A 16,292-nucleotide genomic window follows, 5' to 3' on the forward strand; every position below is an offset into this window, starting at 1 on the left:
ATGCTGGAATGGTAAATCATGTTGATTCATTTTTAAATATTGAATCAGCCTTGTATACCTGAAATAAATCCCACTTGGTCATAGTCTATTATTGTTTTTAATCATTGCTGGATTTGATTTGCTAAAATTATGTTGAATATTTTTGCATTTAAGTTTCTGAGAGATAATAGTCTATAGTTTTCCTTTTTTTCTGTTGTGTTTGCCTGGTTTTGGAACAACAGTAATACTCACCTCATAAAATTAGTTGAATGATATTTCCCCCTCTTCTATTTTCTGTGGGAGACTGTATAAAATTGGTATTAATTTTTCCTTGAACATTTGATAAAAATCCTCTAGTAAAATCCTTCCATCTAGGCCTGGAAATTTTTTTCAGTAGCTATTTAATTACAAATTTAATTTTTAAATAATTATACAACTATTTATGTTACCCATTTAATCTTGGCTGAGTTTCAGTAACTTGTGGTTTTTAAGGAATTGGTCTATTTCTTCTAAGTTTCTCATTTCTGAGCACAAATTTGTTCATAATATTCCCCTATTATCCCTTCAACAGCTACAGGATCTGTTGTGATAGCCTGTTTCATGCCTGATATTGGTTATTTGTATATTTTCTCTTTTTTAATCTCTGTCAATCTTGCTTGAGATTTATCAAATTCATTAATTTCTTTTGAATAACTAGTTTTTTGTTTCATTACTTTTTGTATTGTTTTCCAGTTTTCAGTGTTACTGACTTCTGTTCTTTATTATTTCATTCCTTCGATTTGCTTTGGGCTTGTTTTGCTCTTCTTTTTCCAGTTTCTTGGGATGAGAACTTAGGTTATTGATTTGAAATCTTTTATCTTTTTTACATAAGTAGTTGGTGTTATAAATTTTCCTCTCAACACTGCATCTCACAAATATTGATTACGTTTTTTTTCATTTTTATTTGGTTGTATTTTTGTTTTATTTCCTTTAAGGTTTCTTCTTTGATCTACAGATTCCCATTGTCTTTCCACTATCAATTTCTAGTTTGATTTCATTATGCTCCAAGAATATGTTCTGTACGATTTCAATCCTTTAAAACATTTTAGCTGGTTTTATGATCCAGGATATAGTCTTGGTGACTGTTTTGTGGGTACTTCAAAAGAATGCAGATTCTACTCCTGTTGGGTGAAGTATTCTATAAATGTCAGTTTGATCCTATTGTTTGACGATATTTTTCAATTCTACTGTATCCTTGCTGATCTTCTGTCTACTAGTTCTATCAACTGCTAAAAGTGAAATGTTGAAGTCCCCAACTATTCAATATTCTCTCCCCCATCTGTCATCCCAATCCCACTCTCCACCCAAGGATCTAATACTTTGCCTTTTGGAAGCCAACCCCTTTAAAGGGTTTTAAGTAGGGAAGCCACTCCCTTAAGGATTATTGGCACTTTACACCAAGGCCCTGAGCACAGGTGAGATGTGGTAAAACCCAAGGCTGAGACTTGCTGAAGGTAGGTGCCAGAAGAGACACAGCCACACATCAAAGTCAGTCCAGGAGACAGCAGATGAGTCAATCAAGCAAAGCCAAAATTAATTCCAACCAGTAGGCTGGGAGAGGCCAAGAGCCAAATAGAGTAGCCAAAAGCCAGAGTCTCAATCAGCAATGAAGTCAGAAAGCAGCCAAGAAGCTCAAGAAGTGTCAGGATCCAGGACCTGGGAGGACATGTGAGGGTGTTATTTAATTTTATCTGATCCTTGATGGCCTAGCACTCCTATGATAGGGTCAAGGAACACCTTCTGGGCCATACTGTTATTCACCTTAAAGGTGTTTGTAACTTCTAACACAACCCAAAGGATTGCTATTGGGATGATTTCTGTCATAGCAACAAAACAGCGAGGAAGATATTTTTGAGGTATATTTTCTGAATATTCTAAAATCACTCTAAATGAGTCTCATCTGACATCTCATTAGCCCTGGTCAGGAGCAGAAATGCCTGTTGAAGCGTCATTAGGCAAGGTGATGTCTAGGGGCAGTGATTTTAGGAAAAAGGGGTAAGACTTCCACAACTTCAACTGATAAGCAAGATGTCTAATAACCCACAAACTACTTATCCCAGATTTCTAAGAGGCAGAAGGCGCCATTTAGATGCACCTTCATGATTAACCCACCCCTACCTTATGGTATTCAATTGGGGATGCTCTGAAATTATACTGACAATATTCTTTTTTAATTTTTATTTTAGATGCAAGGAATACATATGCAGGTTTGTTGCATGGGTATCTTGGATAATGCTGAGGTTTGGGGTATGAATGACCCTGCCACCCAAGTAGTGAGCATAGTAGATAGGTAGTTTTTAATCCTTGCCTCCCCTCTCTCCCTCCCTCCTTTTGGAGTCCCCAGTGACTACTGTTCCCATCATCTGTAATGATGCTGACAATGTTCTCAACTACATTAGCAAACTGCTAATGACTCTTATTCTTTGATACCAACATTCCAACCTGCATGACAACCCAGTTCAAGGCCCTGCCCCTGTCCTGCAAGCATGAGGTTTGTCCTTAAATCCACAAAGGCACTCTGCCTGCGGTCTGGCCCAGAGCAGTGCCCTCAAAGTGATGTGACAGACCTGGAAGCAGAGGCCCTCAGGAGGTGCCGAGAGCTATACCTCTTTGCTCAGAAATGAGAGACAACAGCTTCATGTACTTCACAATCAACCAAAGTCAATCCCTTGCAGACCTCCACAGGACACCACCCATTGTCCTATCCCAGGCAATGAGAAAGTTGCTGGCCTCACAAGATTTTTCTCTCCAAGGTTTCAGAATTCCCCAAGATCAGGCATACAGGTGTGCAGCTGTAAAAGAAGTTCCAGGGTACCTTAGCAATCCTTCACATGCCACTGGTGCCAGTCTAATATGTATCGAGAAAAAGATGAAACAGAATGCACCCTTAGGAGATTACCGATTTATTTTATCACGTATTTTAAATGAGGCACAAAGTCTACATGAAAATAAAGTGGAACCAGGGCAACTGCAGAAAGTCCCGATCTCATGGCAAGTGAAAGTCTAAGTACACTGAGCCGGATCACTGTCTCATCAGACCAAGACACTATGTGGTGGTAATGTGCTGCTACAGTTCAGTACTGGACCCCAACAATAAAGCCGGGACTGTAATTACTATAATGACCTCCCACTGCTATTGTGTCTTTAATTAAGTCTTTATCAGTAGGCATTTGCCACTTAAACCTAACTCACTATAACTACGGCAGCGTATCATCTACATTTTCACAAAGAATTACTGAATCATATTTCTGTCACAAAGATGAAAGGGAATATTTCAGTTCAAGTGCCATTTGCAGACAAGCTGCATAAAGAAAAATCAAGCTGTCTTTTCGCGGCACTTTCTGACAAGCGAAACTCAACCGAGAGATGCCCGGGGGTTTGTGTATGTGTGTTTTGGCTGCGCTGGGTTTCTTTTTACCACAACTCCACTTCCTTTCTACACAAACTACGGGGAAAGAAAGACACCAAATGAATAACACACTTGATTACATAAAATTTATTGAGGTAGAAAGGGGCTGAGACCCTCCTGTGAGGCCCAGAGATGCTGAGGGTGCTGTCCCCTCACACTGAGGGCGACAGGCCAGGCCAGACCCACAGCTTACACCTCGCAGCTACGGGCTCTTCCCGCTCCATGGCAAGGCAGCCCGGGCAGCTGAAAAAGCCTGTTTTACCCAACGAGGCACACTAGAAGTACCCTGGGCCTGGAGAGACCACATTCCAAGTTCAAGTTTCCAGTCCTAATCACTTCCTTACGTTAGCATGAAAGCCAGGGCTCAGATGGCTTTTTGGCAGAGCCCAGCTCAGCAAGCCAGACAGCCCTCTGTCAGGAAAAGCCGCCCCAATTCCAGGCCTCCTAAAGGGTGTCAGCCGGGAGCCTCTCCCTGCAGCGCTTGCCCCTTGAGGACAGAAGCATGAGCATCCCGCTCCAGTCCTCACTCCTCTGAGATGACTTGGTCCACCTAGGATCCAGGGAAAGCCCCCACCCCACGCCCAACCCCCAACCCCTGGGGCCAGCGAGTATGAGCCTCACTGGCCTGCACCCAGCGGCCGGGCCGTGGTGCCAGCCTTTGGGCTCTTGCACATCACCAAAAAGCCCTTTTGGCTTTAAAACCTGCTCCTCCAAAACGCATAAATCCCTTCAGAACTGGGGAAGGGCCTGTGCATTGCATGGGTAAGAGCTGGGGGTAGGGGGTGCTGTGAGGCCCCCCGAAGGAGAGGAAGGGGTGAGGGAGTCGGGAGGAGAGTCTGGATCTGCTCTGGGGTCAGCACGGCACTGGGTATCCCGTGGTGGGACCCAATGACTGAGCGGCCTGCAGCTCTGCTTTCCTGCCAACTTTCTGCCTGCTTATTTTAGGGGTGCAAACTCCAGCAGGGAAAACCTGATGCTGCCACCAATTTCCACCTTTTTTCAGTGTCATCTTTGGCCACAACTGCTCCCTGCTTCCTTTCGGTTCTAATTTCATTTTTAACAACATAAAGGTTTTGCCTGGGCACAGAGGAACTGAAAATGAGAGCCAAACGGAGAGTGGAGAAGGAAGCATGCTTCCTGGGGGGCGCCCCAGGGGAAATTTTATTCAATTTTCTCCCACATATTTGCACCCACTGGGGAGCATCTCAGGTTTTCCCACCTTGGCAGGGACACTTGCCTGGAAGGCGCGACCCAGCTTAGGTGTGGCCACTGCTGCTGGCTTGTTTCTACAACTGCACTGCTGAAGTCAAGGAGTCAAGCCTGCAAAATCCAGCAAACAATTCCATGTTCAGAGAAGAAATCGAAGCTGCCCTCATCCCTGAGTTCAGCAATAATTTCAGGATGCTTAATGTTTGTTTCCACCTATTGAACAAAAGTAGCCCTTTAGCCTAGAATCTACACACTTCCGATGACATAGGTGAGACCAGGAAGCTGGACTTGGTTTTGAATACTTTCAGGCATGGCACCTTGCTGGCCATTTGTCCTTGTTCTATGAAGAGCTCTTCTCAGTAGAGATATGTGTCTTCATATCTTCAGTCCTTTTTGCTTTGCCTCAGTCCTCTTTGCTTTGCTTTTCCCTCCTTGGCTGGCCATTGTGCCAGTGTTGCCACTATCGGTTAGTTCTCTCCGGGGTCTGCGCACAGCCAGGATGCATCTTGGTCAGTGTCAGTGGGAAAATGGGGCTCTGAGCACAGTGAGCCTGTGTTTATGAAGATCACTGCCACTGCTACTGCTGCAAGTGGACTTCTCATGACAGTCCACACCTGGGCTCCCAGCCCTCCTTGATTGAGTCTGCAGCTCTCACAGAGCGCTTAGCCCATCGACTGTTTCTGCTAATGCTCTCAGCTGCTACCTTTTCCGCTGACGAAGCACCCAGCCGAGTGATGAAAGATATAAGCCAGAATCCACTCTATGCTTCATCAGACAAATGCTTGGCTTTCTGGGGGCCAACACACCTTCTACTGACTGACATGTTTCTAGGTTCTTTACCACGCCCTGCTGCGGTACACATTAGGATGTTTCTCTGGGTAAATGCCAAGGTTCTCCCTGGAGGGGAAAAGAAATGTCAGAAACACCGCTCCTATTAAACAATCTGAAATTATCACATACCTAAAAAACATATTATCTAGAAAGAATCTCTCCTAGACATGATTTTCAACAGAGAGGTAATTCCCACCCCCCATAACATGCAGCTGAGCCCATAGCATGTCATAAATATTTGTTGAATATAAATGAATGATGCATGCATAGATGAATAAATGATTTTTCCCCTAGTGACATACCTGATTTCCTTCCCTGTTCCCTTGCTTGCTTTATTCTCAAGCATCTGGTTGCCATTGACTTATAAGAAGCCATGTTTTATTTTCTACATGGAAGATGATGGGAACAGTGCAGGAGATAAGAGAACTAATATACATTACTATGAAAGAAAAATAAGAACAGGAAAACTGAGAAAAAGCAGGGGTATGTTTATCTTAGAATACCTGTTCTCAACCTTGTCTGTGCATGAGAATGTCCTGAGGAGCTTTAAAAAGTACTGACGCCGGCCAGGCACAATGGCTCACATGTAATCCCAGCACCTTGGGAGGTCAAGGTGGGAGGATCACATGAGGTCAGGAGTTTGAGACCAGCCTGGCCAATATGGTGAAACCCTGTCTCTACTAAAAATACAAAAATTAGCCAAGTTTGGTGGCAGGTGCCTGTAATTCCAGCTACTTGGGAGGCTGAGACAGGAGAATCATTTGAACCCAGGAGGCAGAGGTTGCAGTGAGCCGACATCATGCCATTGCACTCCAGCCTGGACAACAAGAGCAAAACTCCATCTCAAAAAAAAAAAAAAAAAAAAAAAAAAAAAAAAAAGAAGTACTGATGCCTAAGTCCTACCCCCAGAGGTCCTGGTCCTGACTTAATTAATATGGGGTGTGTTCTAGCCATTGGGATTTTTCCAAGTGTCCCAGGTGATTAAGCTGTACAGCCAAGTTTGGGAAACACTGGTTTATAAAATGTCTGCCCTAAAAGACTGGATGCCGGCTAGAGGAGAACAGCAAACTTGGCTCTGAGCCTCTTAGCAGCCAAAGTGAAAAGAAAAAAACATAATCCCTTGCATGATCCACAGTGTTCACGGGATAAAATCAAACCCCAGTTGTTTAGAAACAGTCAACCCTGAGACAGACAGTAAGAGATTGGCTGGGGGTCCTCATGAAGAAGACATGGAATGAACCAAGCAGCAGCATCTTCAACAGTGTCCCTATAGTATTCAATCAAGGAATATTTATTAAGCACCCACTATGAGGTCAACTCTGTTCCAGATAAACAGACAGACTTAAAACCTGTGGTGTGTGTCCAATATAGCATGTCTAGTAGGTGGTGGAGCTAAGATTCAAAACACAGGATTATCAGACTCAAGTCCATGCTCACTCCATTATAAAGTAGCATGGTACTACCTGGGAGTAAATATAATAAGTTTTGGATGACTTGTTGTTACAATATGCTTTAATATGAGATAATAGCATCATTTCAGCCACCATTCTTAAAACAAATCTTCAAGAAGTTAGAACCACATGATTCCAGCTCTACTTAAACTACAGATGCATTTATCCTTTCTCCCAGCAGAGGTGTTCCTACAGGCATACCAGTAAACATAGGACATACAACCCAGGATGTTCATTGTAGCATTATGTCTAATAGCAAAAGACTAGAAACCATGCAATGGGGTACTGGTTGAATAAACTATGATATATCCATGCTATAGCATAATATACATCTATGAAACATAAAGAAGACAGTCTGGGCAACATGGCAAGATCTTGTCTCTACAAAAAAAAAATTTTTTTTAATTAGCCAGTCATGGTGGTGTACCCCTGTGGTCCCAGATACTCTGGAGGCTGAGGCAGGAGGATCGCTTGAGCCCAGGAGGTGGTGGCTGCAGACAGCCATGTTCGCTCATTGTCATGGGTGACAGAATGAGACCCTATCTCAAAAAATAATAATAATTTTTAAATGTTTAAAGATAAGGAACATCTTTGTGTTCTGACACTATGAATGAAAAAAAAAAAAAAACCAAGACAATGTTCAGGACAGTGTATATATAATAGGATGCTTTTTGGGTAAGGAAGGAAGAAAAATAATAATATATATAATAAATTTGCTTTTGTTTGCATAAAAAGCACCAGAAGAAACACTAAGAATCTAAGGACAATGGTCAGGGTAGAGGTGAGCACGATGAATAAGGACAGGACAGAACAGATTCCGAGCACACATATCCTTATATTGTTTAAGTCTTCAAACATGTCAAAGTATTCCCCATTCAAGAAGAGAAAATAAATAATGAAAAAGGGAACTGGATGAGGGCTGAAGTCCCTCAACTAGTAAGTGGTAGAGCTGAAATTTGAACCCAAGTCTATCTGTTCCCAAGTCCATAGTCTTGACACCATAGTGGTCACCTCCGCCAAAACTTAGGGAAGAAACTCACCAGGTGTTAGCCAGCTTGGGAGGCTGAATTGGCTGCAGAGGGCCCTGCTCCCACTCTCAGAGTTCCCCCAAAGGAGTTCAGGATCTAGGAGTTTCAAAGCACCATTGCAATCAGGTATGTTTGTTTGTTTGTTTTTTAATCTCCATCAAAGAATAGGGCAGCAGTAACCAACCAGTCCGGGTGGAAAGCCATGTGCTCTGGGTTCACTCTAACAAAGACAAGTTGGGTACATTTAAATTTACAGCCATTTGTAATCCAAGCATTTAGAACTCATCTGTTTAGGGTGAGTTGTGGGCTATAAACCCTCCTGGTAACAAATAACAATACATGCCAAACACATTATACCTGTCGACCTGGTTTATGGCTGTGTTTTGGCTTATATTAAGGAAAGGGCTGCTTCTGTCAATACAAAGATGCTGTTCTACACTGAAGAGAAATTTCAAACAAAATCTAGAACTTTACAGCCTGTCTGCTCTGATTTGGAATGGTATGTAATTTTTTACCCTCAGCTTCTTTTCTCAAGTTTGAAATCATCCCAAAGCTGCCTGAGAAGATACTTAGAAGAATTATTTTTGACATCTCAGGCACAGATGGTAGAGCTGCCCCCGAGATGACACAGCTGATCAGAAAGTGTTTATGCAAAATTCCCCCATTGCCCACCATGTTGGAGAAGCAGGTTCAGAGACAAAGGGTGGCACCACTGACCTGGACAGTGTAGAAACTCTTCCTAAGTTGTTGGTCCCTGCCTGACAGGGGATCTTGCCTAAGCTGCACTGATCTCCTTTTTCTCTTGGAGGGTAGGAAAGGAAAGACGGATCAATTTCCCTCCTTTTTCTTGAACCCAAGCCAGCCATGCTTGCTTTGCTTCCAAGAAAGTAACACGAACTGCCTGAGGTTTGCGGTTTTTCCAGGTCTGGATGGGGAATAAAGAATTATTCTATAAAAGGGGCCCAGATTGACAATACATTGAATTTTAAATTCAAATGCGTAGAGCCAGGGTCTATTTGATATAAGATGATTAAATGAGAGACTATTGTCGGCGGTCTTAGATTCCTCCCTTTCTGTCTTTATTCCCCCTTCTCTTCTCTTGGTAACCTAGTAATATCTACGTCAGTTTGACTAGCTTGGGCACCTACTAGGTCCTTAGTCCATGGTGCTAGAAATAAGATGGTAGTGGAAATTAGGGGGAAAAAAATCTAAAAAGATCACTCCAACAAAATACGGTGAACACTACAATAGAGGTGTTCAGACTGTGCTTTGAGAGCATAGATAGGGGGCTCTGGGAAGATCAGGGAAGGCTTCCTAGAGGAGGTGATATTTGAGCCCAATTTTTAAGGTTATATTAGGAGTTAGCCAAACACTGGCTTCAAGTTCAAGACTCTGCACTTCAAAATGCCACCAGAACCAGCAGCTTTAGCCTATTCTCAGTCTCAAGCAAAATGTCCTATCATGTAAATTTACCTGCCATTTTCAGAAACCATTGCTGTTTTCAAAGAACTAACTTTGTTTTAGTATTCTTGCATTCAAACGATTTTAGGTAAAGTGTTTCCAACTGTTGGCAGCTACCATACAGCACTTCATTTTCAACAAGTTCTTAACTCCCTTAACCCACCTAGGCTGAAAGTACTTCTGCTAGGGGAACTTAACTAGCATACCTGCATCCCCCATCCCATTATTTGGCCTATCTACCAAATAATCTGGTGGAATACATTTAAGCAGACCCACGGAAGCCATTAAATATCACTTTTAAAATGGGGTTCTATAAAAGTCAACCTACAGATGTTTGTTTCCTCACCTCACCACGCACCCCCCACCCACCATTCCGAAGCACACACACACACAAGTCTCCTTTTTAACTTCCCTTTTGATGTCTTTTTGTCCTGATCCATGCCTAAAGAAGAGCCAAAGTACAATGCAGAAGGGGGCAGACCCTAATCTGTAAACTGTGTCCTGCTGTCCCAACTGAGAGCAGCTGGAACCCCTCACTCTTCACAGCTCTCTAGGCATCATCTGCAGTAGCCCCAGCCCATATAGTAACAAAAGCTGCTATTTTGTGACTGTCTTTGCCGTGTCAGGTGCTGCATTAAGCACCTGGTCTGCATTAGGCCATTTCATTCTCGCAACATCTCTATAACCTTATCGGAGAAACCTAGTAATAATCTCTTCAAGGGCAAGTTAACAGCAGGTAGGTATGTGATATTTGAATACAGAGTCTGGCTCTTGGACCCATACGGCAGATACATCTTAACCACTTGTCATGATGAAGAATAGAGTCTTCAGGGCCCCAGACCAGAGTGTGAATCTCAGCTCTGCCATTTACTTAGGCGAAATGACACTAGGCAAGTTATTCATTCTCTCCAAGCTTCAGTGCCCTCATCTGCAAAATGGGATGAGTAATAGAACCACTTCATATGGTTATGGAGGGATAAATGATGCTGTCTTGCATGTATAGAACTTGGCATGGGGCCTAGTAGTTTGCAGGTGTTCAAACATGTTAGCTATTGCTATTACTACATATTTACAAATCTGTCTATCGCCCCACACACCATCTCATTAACCATGTCATCGAGGCCAGGGATCAAGTTTATTAATATCTTTCTCCCCAGGTGCCCAACTGAATGCCTTGGAAATGTTTGTTGAATGGATGGTTCAACAGCACTGGTTTTCTCCACTATTTCAAATGATCAAGCATGGCCCTCCTCTATTTTGACGCACAATATCCTCTTCTTGCTAAATTCTACTCCTTAACATTCAGAAATTAATTATCAAGTACCTAAAGAGATCATTCTCAAATTCTTAAATTAGAAGAGTTGTATGGTATTTCTTTTTTTTCTTGTCTCTAGAAAATGAGTGAAAGTCGGCCTCCCTTCCCTCTCCCAAATCTTCTTGGACTCTCAGAAGGAGAGACCTGGCATTTCAGGAAGGCCTCACTTTCACAAGTAGAGGGATGGAACTTGCAAAATAAACAATACCCAGGTTGGGACAGGGGTGGATTTTCACTTTACAAGGAGATTTCTACTTTCTTGAAATTTCAGTGATCTCTTCAAACTTCACTTTCTCCTAGAGAACTTCAAGAAAAATTTAGCTCCCCTGAAATACTTCGGGAGTGCATTCCTTTTGTAAAATGAGGCACACTCCTGTTGAACCCAGTTTGTTTCCCACAGCACTTTCTGGGCTCTCAGAAACCCCTTTAACACTGTCCACCACACAACCTACACATGTCTTTGCCCCATCTGAAGAGCGCATTCCTCCTGCTATCCACACCAAGCACAGCCCCAGCCAACATCAACTACCTGCCACCAAAATCTCCCTCCCACCCCTCCCTGTGACTGGGCCCACTAGGCCATCAGCAAGCATCCTGCTCAGTCAAGTATGTTAGTTTCCAAGGACTGCTGTAAGAAAGCACCACAAACTAGGTCGGGCACAGTGTCTCATTCCTGTAATCCCAGAACTTTGGGAGACTGAAGTGGGCAGATCATTTGAAGTCAGGAGTTTGAGACCAGCCTGGCCAACATGGCAAAAACCTGTCTCTACTAAAAATACAAAAAATTAGCTGGGCATGGTAGTACGCGCCTGTAATCCCAGCTACTCGGAAGGCTGAGGCAGGAGAATCACTTGAACCCAGGAGGTGGAGGTTGCAGTGAGCCCAGACCACACCACTGTACTCCAGCCTGGGCAACAGAGCAAGACTCTCTCAAAAAAAAAAAAAAAAGAAGAAGACCACAAACTAGGTGGCTTAAAATAGCAGAAGTGTATACTCTCCAAATCCTAAAGGCTAGAAGTTCAAACTCAAGGTGTTGCCCAGGCCATGCCTCCTCTGAAGGCTCTAAGGGAGAATCCTCCCTTGCCTCCTCCAGCTTCTAGTGGTTGCCAGCAAACTTTGTCATTCCTTGGCTTATAGATGCTTCACTCCTAGTGCTGCTGCTGTCTCCAAATAGCCTGATTCCTTCTAAGCCTACGTCTGTGGCCTAATGTCCTTCTTCTTATAAGGATATCAGTCATATTGAAGTTAAGGTTCACCATAATCCAATATGATCTCATCTTAACTTGATTATATCTGCAGTAGGCCTATTTCCAAATAAAGTCACATTTACAGGTTCCAGCATGAATTTGGGAAGGACACTATTTCAACCCAGTGCAAAAAGAGATCCGTATGAGTAGAGAGACTCAGCATCGACCTATGGGGTATGACATAGAGGGTTTCAGGAAGAAAATCTTTCTCCCCTTCCATAAAGAAATGTGCTATAGCGCCTAAATCCCACCATTAAAGAGACTTCTCTTTGGCTCTCGATGCCTTTTTAGTGCCAAATAAAATAAAAGCAAAACCTGTAATAATCCAAATGCTGTCTGGAGGAATGACATTCATAAATCACTATCATATCATGCTTGAGTGGTCATCAGTCCCTTTTTGAGCATGACAGCTAGCAGAAGTGAGGTTCTGTTCGAATGGAGCCTGAAATCTGTGACTAGAATGAAGCAGGTAGCATAAGAAACCTAGGTAATAAGGTACCACAGGTAGACATGCCTTAGTGCCCGCTTTGGTAACCTACCATATCCCAGGGAGCCCAGAGCCAGACCAGGCACTATGAGGGGGCAGGAGGGAGCAGAGTGCATGTGTACTCCAGTTCATATTTATTGAGCACCTACTGTATGACAGGGACCGTGCTTGGTGTTTCCACACACATTATCTCTTTATAGCAACCTCATGATGAAAAACATACCATCTCTCAATTCACAGATGAGAAAACTAAGCCTCAGGGGAGTTACGTGGCTTGGAAAAGGTTGGGAAATTAGCAGTAATTACCAAGTTCAAGTTCAGATACTGACATGTTTTCCCACGTCACAGAGAAGAGGCAACAGAATCCAAGGTTTCCAGTCCCACTTCTGCTGGAAGCCAGTCCAGCCTGAAGCTCTCTTGCTATACATTCGAGTTTGCTCTTCTTAACTTCTGGTTTTAAATCTGCAGCCATTTTCTACTGCATTTCCAATGTGCCTCTGTATGTATCTTGGAGAGAGAAAAAAAGAGAATATATGGGTCAATATAAGCAGACTCTTAAAAGCGTATACTTTATCATTGTAATAATCATAATATATTTTACTTTACAGCCACTCATAACTGAAGCCTCTGGGCACCCTAACAAAAACAGCTAAAAGAGAAAAAGAAATTATATTAAACAAAGGAAATACGACTATAAAACCCCAATAGCCAGGGAACTAAATGAACAACATAAAACCTCCAAACAACAAAACTACAGTGAAACCAAGAGGGGGAAAAAACCTTTTCACGAGCTTTACCCTGAAGAATTCTATGCTGTGAGATCACATCTGTTTAAAGCACCATAATTTATCGATATGACATCAAACCAGGAACCAGCCATTGTAAACCTTTCCCGCAGAAACTCTCAGAAAACTAACCAGGTGGTCGGTGGGGGGGTCTGTAGCACATAGCTGGGGCAACAATGGCTTTAAAATTTTATGTTCAAATACATCTATGTGAAGTTCCAAATCTTGGTACTGAGATGCAAAAATGAGTTCATTCCATGGGTAAACAGAATTTACAAACAGGGCTTTTTTTAACAATATTCTTTTTTTCTGAGATAGTCCATCCATGATTACTCGCTGATGACTTCTCAAACTGCTGCTAAATGGACCATTTTCAAGAACGGGTCCTCTTTAGAACTAGCCACTGAGTCTCAAATACTATGAAAGGCTTTGGGGAGGATAAAAGCTCTTTCATTTATAAAGTAGCTGAGTTACTCAGCCTATCCTCCCATTCTGATGTTGCAGCCATTTCACAAACAGAAATTCCTGTTGACCCACGATACCACCATAAACCTTTGTTTAGGAACCACTGTGACTGCCATATTCATGTTTGTGAGGGCAATATTTCCCCTAAGCAATTGCTTCCCACATCCCTCCTACATGCTTTCCTGTTAAATATGGGAAGCAGATCCTGCTGGGGAAAAAAATCTTTAAAAGATTTGTAAGGTTACAACAGCACAAGCGTTTAGAAAACTACCTGGTTAGCAAAATGAAAGAAAATATTTAAAATGCTGAAAGACAACCCCTGCCTGTATGTAAAATGTTGTTCAAAATGTTCATCCTGAAGTACTTTCTAGGTCAGTATAGATCTGGCCCCAGGAATTAGGACACTCGTGGCAGAAATGTGGACCTCAAGCCCAATGTAGCTTCAAGAGTAAAGCAGGTGAGAAAATAGTGCAGAGAGGAGAAAGAAGGCAGTATGGCAAGGAAAACTGACGATACAGGGGGAGCCAGGCATGCAGGAAAGTCAGCCCAGCCTGGGGTCTCACCCACGCTCTAATGCTTAGTAGCTAGAACACCTTGGATAAGTCACTTAACCTTCCTGGCCCCTGTTTTATCATCTCTGAAATGAAGAGAAAGTGCTAAGCAAACTCTGCTCTTTTTATTTTATGGAAGCCCATGCAGTTCTTCAGAGGAATGACCATCTCTCCATAGAACAACATGGCCAGCTCTCAGACACAGCATTCAGTTAAAAGAGCAAGCCATGGAATGACACACTGGGTAATACCATTCACATTTGGGAAAAAGAACCCACCCTGACAACTCTGGATGATTTCTACAGGCCCCTGGCTGTATGTGTAAGGGTACACAAAACTGTAGACTGAGGCACACAGGCCAAGGCACAAGGGTGGACCCTTCTGGAAGCAGGTTTAAACTAGGTCAGGGCAAGTGAAGAGAATATATTTATATATTGCTTGTGCAAGAGAGAAGAAAACTTTTATGTGGTCAGTAAAAACATCATCTAGCTTGTTTCAGGAATAAATACAGTAATTCTAGAAAAGTCTCCACAGTCAATAAATGAGAGCTGGGGTTACAATGAGGCCAAAACTTGGAGAACCCCTGGGTTCAGGATGATATAAATACGCTACCTTACTAAGCTGGGCTCAAAACCTACTTGAAATGGACCTTGTAAAGCATGATATGAAAAATGGAGTTGCAGCTGAGACTGGGGGAGCCCTGGGTGGGAGGAAAGCCTGGGGGGGTCCCCTCTGTCCCAGTATGTCAATCAGAGGGCTTCTTGGTGAGCCATGCACTATGTACCTGCCAGGCATGGGACACACACTTTCATCAACACCCCAAACCAGTTACTGGGAGCACTACTATGATTGATGGTACCTCTACCCTGCCCCCATATTGACCAAGGCAGAGAACTTCTGGTTCTTCTCACTTGGAACCGCCCAGGTGGAGACACGTTGATCTGGAAGAGTTCAGAGCCAGGATCCAGACTTCCCATTGCCCTCTTCATTTTGATGAGCTCTGTAGCATTGCTCGATTTAAGCAAAAAGAGCTTCCATGGGCCTTCCTGGAAATACCACAAAGACATTTCTTTTTTATACACCAGAGGTAAAGGTATCACTAGCACACAAGCAGGAGAAAATGAAATGACCTCTGGCAGCCTGAGATTGTCTAGTGCTCAAAATGTCCCTCCTTACTTTAGATATAGACTGGGAGTCAAGGCAAAATTGTATTTAAATGTAGGTTAACTATTTTATTTAGATGGGCCAATCACAGCAGGAAGACTACAGAAGATGACTGGGGACATCACTTGGAATCTGCACCAAAATGATTACGTTTTCTTCAATGAGCAACTGGAAAAATATACATTCAACCACATAAATAAAGTAGACATTAATCCAGAATCCATGCTCCATTTCTAGCAAAGGCTGTCAAGCTCTGAAATACAAGAATATCAGGAGGAGAGGCAAATTTCCCCTCCTTTGTTCATTCCATTTTGCATAAGTCAAATCCCAGATAAAGCCTCTTGCTGGGAGGAGGTGCAAATAGGTGAGCAGAGAGGCTGATGGCCTGTGTGGCTACTAGCTTACCTGCTCCAGAAGTCAGACTCCACCCACAAAGCTTATTTTAAAAGAAAAAAATGTAGGTTTTAACCAACTTAAGTATCAGTTCACTTGGAGGGGAGGGGGATTATGTTGCAATTTTTTTCCATTTTGCCTGTGTAATAAAACAGTCCCTGTTCAATCTGGTGCACATCCTTTTAAAAAGTTTGAGTTCAATGTATGGGTATGTGGGTGGCGGGTGGTGGGGGTGTTAAATCAACTTTGGGTTTAGCAAATTAATGCAGGTTTGCCTGATTCTGGTGTATGGATCAGTTCCAGATCTGTTTTTAAGCACTAAGCTACTGAAGGATTATTATTTTTTGAATTTGTATTCCTTCTTAATCCCCTAATCCTTTCCGGAGAAATGTCCAGATTGTCAGGCCAACACATGAAAAAACCTCAGTGAAGCAGCAAGAAAAAAATATAAAACAATAGATAAATAACCATGGGATAT

General features: G+C 42.7%; 1 long non-coding RNA gene across 1 annotated transcript; it reads right to left on the reverse strand.

Annotated features, from left to right (window-relative positions):
• Window positions 1–7,952: 7,952 nt before the first annotated feature.
• Window positions 7,953–15,767, reverse strand: LOC126934226 (uncharacterized). The gene is made up of 3 exons (XR_007718881.1): window positions 15,169–15,767; window positions 12,786–12,963; window positions 7,953–8,166 (listed from the first exon to the last, which is right to left on the reverse strand). It is a non-coding gene; the product is annotated as an uncharacterized LOC126934226 (long non-coding RNA).
• Between the last annotated feature and the right edge of the window lie 525 nt (window positions 15,768–16,292).

The sequence above is a fragment of the Macaca thibetana genome, chromosome 13 (assembly GCF_024542745.1).
Source record: "Macaca thibetana thibetana isolate TM-01 chromosome 13, ASM2454274v1, whole genome shotgun sequence".
NCBI lineage: Eukaryota > Metazoa > Chordata > Mammalia > Primates > Cercopithecidae > Macaca > Macaca thibetana.